Below are 4,489 nucleotides of genomic sequence, written 5' to 3' on the forward strand. Positions count from 1 at the left end.
ATAAAATTGTCCTTGGTTTTATAATGAATGATATATGAAAAACATTAAAATTCTCCAGTCGAACAAGGTATGCAAGGATTTTGTGGTTTTGTTCTTTTGTTAAAACACTGAGAGCAAGCCGGGCGGTGGTGGCGCACGCCTTTAATCCCAGCACTCGGGAGGCAGAGGCAGGCGGATCTCTGTGAGTTAGAGACCAGCCTGGTCTACAAGAGCTAGCTCCAGGACAGGCTCTAAAGCTGCAGAGAAACCCTGTCTCGAAAAACCAAAAAAAAAAAAAAAACAAACCACTGAGAGCAAAATAACTTTCTGGAATATAAAGATAAGAGCTGAATGAGCATGCCTCTAATGGAGCAGGGGGATATTTTCCTAGAACCATACTTTCCCCTGGACCACCTCCATCTGCTGTCAATCAAAACAGAACATTGGTCATTTAATTTAAAAAAGAAAAAAGCGCAATATGCTTGTGCACATACACCAGTTACTTTATGTACAATAAAGAAATAGGGACAGGGAAATGAAAGACTAGAGAAAACTATTCTTTAGTAGTCAGGATGTGGTGGAACCAAATTGCAGCTTTTCTAATTGCAAATGTATTCTTGGTCTGGAGTAAAGTAGCAGGTTCCCTTTTTAGTAGACACCTCCTGTCCGCTGCTGGAACACATCGATCGTATCTCCATCCTCCATCTCCAACTGTGCAGGTGTGTCTATTTCATAGATTGGTTGCTCATCAAACCGGAATCTGATCTGCCTCACTGACAAACCCTGTCATTCATAATAGGCTTTCATTAGTGTACTAAGTGGTGTATGCCTCTTCATCTTAAACAGCACCACAGAGCCACCCTGCCCCGCCACCTTCAAATTAATATGATCGTTGTTCTCGGTCTTGACTCCTTCCTTGGGTTTCCCGTTGGCCATGGCAAGCGCCAGAGTCTCCTCAGCTGCCGCTTCACCAAAGAGGCACTGGGTCCACACTGAAGGAGCACACAGGCAGCAGCAGGAGCTGCTGAAGAAGGAGGTGGCAGCTGCTGATGAGGCGGTGCGCCCCCCCCATCTGCGCTGCCCCCATAACTTTTAAAAGGATAGCTGGGGCAAAACATTTGCATTATATCTGCAAACACTTTCAGTTGCACTCTGAGTAAAGAAAATAATATAAAATAAAAATGCATTACAGTATACATGATGATATTAGGATGATGATATTGGTATTTAATCCAAGAACTCAGGAGGCAGAGGCAGGAGGGTCTCTGAGTTTGGAGTCAGTCTGATTTACATGGGGACTACTGGGCTAGCAAGAGTCACATAGTGACATCCTGTTAAAGCAATCGAACAAAAAAATCCCACACAACTTTTAAAAGTATTACAAAGAATTTAGTATTGAATTATAAAGGCACAGCACCAGCAATCCTGCTAACGTGCTGTCCTCTCCTTAGTTCTAAGGAAAGAAAGACCAGCAAGATGACCCAGTTGGTAAAGGCATCAGCTGACAAGCCTAATAAACTGAGTTTGATCCCTGCCACCCAGAACAGAACTGACTCCTGAAAGCTGTCCTCTGACCTCCGCAGGAACATTGTGGCGCACATGCATGTACATACAAAAATAAATGTTAAAAATCAAAAAGCCACAAGCAGAGATGCGACATGTGAGCCACGTGGTGGTTTTTGGTGCTTTCTCCTGTGATTGAGAATGAATGAGAAAGAAGTGTGAGTTGGCACACAGCTTCCCTGCAAAGGCCACACATGACACTACACAACACTCCAGGATGCACCCCGGGGCACAGGGCAAAGTTCTCTGAGGTCAGTAATGAGTGTTCAATATTAGAAGAGCCTTCAAGGCCCGTCTGGCTATTTTCCAGAACAAATCCAACAGTCTGTTCCTCTCAACACCCAATTTCTAACATGCTTTCTCTCACTGCTTGTCCTTGAACACGTCATGTTCTCACGGCTGGTTTTCTTTACCAGCTTGTAAATGTTTAGTGGGTGCCCACTATGCATCAGGCACTGGGTGCGCATGCCTGGGGAACACTCCCTCCTTGTGCTTGAAAGGGTGGCCTTCCGAATGAATGTTCTGAGTTTCTCTGCCTCGTTGCTTCCGTCAAGACGATCCCTTCTCAGGAGTGATGCTTTTCTTCTGCAGATGGACGACAGTTCCTCATGAGGAAGTCGCTCCAGTCTGATGTCTTGCCCTGTCACCTCCACAAGGAGGCACCAGCTTAGCAGGCCAAGTGAAACCTCAGAGGCCAAGTGAAAGTGGAAAATGGACTGAGGCCCAAGTGGGATGAGAATCCTGGGCCCGGCTAGGACCCTGGGACAACTGTTAGGAGTGCTTACTGCTCTTGTAGAGGACCTGCGTTTGGCTCCCAGCCCCAGGTCAGTGGCTCCCAGCTGTGACTCCAGCTCCAGGCAATCAGATGCCTCTTCTGCCTCTTCAGATACCGCCCCCCCCCCAAACACATAATAAAAATAAAGGGGCTAGAGATGACTCAGTTAAAAGCACTTGGTGCTCTTCTAGCACCCAGGCTCCGTCCTCACCCACACGGTGGTTGGTGCACAACCATCTGTAACTTTATCTCCAGGCATCTGACACCCTCTTTGGGCCTCCACCAGCACTAAGAATGTACGAAGTGCACACGCATGCTAGCAGGCAAAATCTTCATATGCATAAAAATAAATTACAAACAAACTTAAACCAGGCGGTGGTGGCACGTGCCTTTAATCCCAGCACTCGGGAGGCAGAGGCAGGCGGATCTTTGTGAATTCAAGGTCAGCCTGATCTACAGTGCAAATTTCAGGACGGCCTCCAAAGCTACACAGAGAATCGAAAATAAACCAAAAAATTGAAAAAAAATAAGTGTAGGTGCTCCTTGTCAACATTTAAAATAAACAAAAATAACTTACAAAAAAAAAATGAGACTATGTTTCCAGAAAGCAGCTGGTGGGGGTAACAGGCACCCATACTGGCCAGAGGTTCTGGTCAGAGCAGTTCTGGCAGCAGACCCTAGTCTGTGTTCCCCGTCTGTCCATATCCAGCTGCAGAGCCATTTTGGGCAGAGTTCAAGCTAATTGTGGATGGATGCCTCAGTAGCACAAGGGCAGGGTAAAGTTAATGTCTGAGACGTACAGACATTGGCCAGGGCGGGTGGCCATCAGCACATACCAAGTGGACATCAGCCTGGAAGGAAAATGTGTTTAAATCAGAGTTCCAAAATAAAGAAAATAACATTTTCTTCGAATCTATGACTTTCTCCCACCATTGTCCACAAGTTTCTTTGGTGGACTGTTAAATCAAAGAACCTGAACCTCTCCCCACCCTCCCTCTGCTGGGACGGAACGTGACACTCTTCCAGTGACCCATACACGGAGCCTTGCATAGTTTTCTTTATGGACCAGGATATATAAAGGTGGGAAAGGCACTGTCCCAGCAAACGCCAGGCTCCAGTACAGGCTTCATGTTCTCGGCCGGCCTCCAAGCACTGCTTTGAACCTTGTCCGGACCATGTAAGAAATGTTCTGTGAGTGAGTGAATGATTGGAAAGATGTGGAGCTCTCGGGGCGGTGATTCCCTTAGGGAAACAAACATCCCGGAGAGTCTGACTGTGAGCAAACAGCAGTATGGTTCAGCCGTACTGTGAGGGTCTGTGGAGACCCTCACCTGTCCTGGGATGGGGGTTCTCTAGGAGTCAACACTTCCAACTTGTCTCTGCTCGTGGAAGCTTAAAACACGATGGCGTGGCGATGCCAGCAAGATGGGCAGCTCGGGACACGATGCTCTTTTCACGGGGCTGTTATCACCAAAACCTCCTGGACTTCAACCCTTCTATTCTGTTTTGTTTTTTTTTTTCTACTTAGACCAGGCTGGTTTCCAACTCCCAATCCTCCTGCATCAGTTTCATCCGTGTTCCAATGCCAGGCTAATGCTTTTTGGGGGGGAGGAAGGAGGATTGAGACAAGATTTCCCTGTGTCGTCCTGGCTGTTCATGAACTAGTTCTGTAGACCGGGCTGGACTTGAACTCAGAGATCTGCCTGCCTCTGCCTCCCAAGTTCTGGGATTAAAGGTCTATGCCACCATAACTAGTTCTCAATAACATTTTTAAAACCATGTTTAGCGTGTTAGTCCTCTTTCTGCCGCTATAACAAAGCAGCACAGCACAGATCCAGGTCTGGTGGCTTGTTCCTACAACGGCAGCATTTGAGAGGTAACAAGGGGAAGATCCAAAGTTCAAGGTCAGCCTGGGCTATGGAGTTTAGGGGTAGCCTGGGATACATGAGACCTCAAGAGGGAGGAAAAGGAGGAAGACACAAAGAGGAAGAACAGGAGGGAGTTATTTGATACATTTTTGGAGTCTGAAGGTCCAAAATTGGAACACACTATTAGGTCAGTCTCTTGAAGAAGGCTTCATGATGGAAGCATCCAATGGCAGGCAGCATATGGGAGGGATCAAATGGGAAGCCAGAAGGGAGAGTGAGGAAGGGCAGACGGGCTCCTTTTCTA

At 47.0% G+C, this 4,489-nt stretch overlaps 1 pseudogene; it reads right to left on the reverse strand.

The window, feature by feature from the left end:
- Positions 1-627: 627 nt before the first annotated feature.
- Positions 628-915, reverse strand: LOC119817461 (annotated as a pseudogene).
- Between the last annotated feature and the right edge of the window lie 3,574 nt (positions 916-4,489).

Source organism: Arvicola amphibius, chromosome 6 (assembly GCF_903992535.2).
Source record: "Arvicola amphibius chromosome 6, mArvAmp1.2, whole genome shotgun sequence".
In the NCBI taxonomy this organism is placed as follows: domain Eukaryota; kingdom Metazoa; phylum Chordata; class Mammalia; order Rodentia; family Cricetidae; genus Arvicola; species Arvicola amphibius.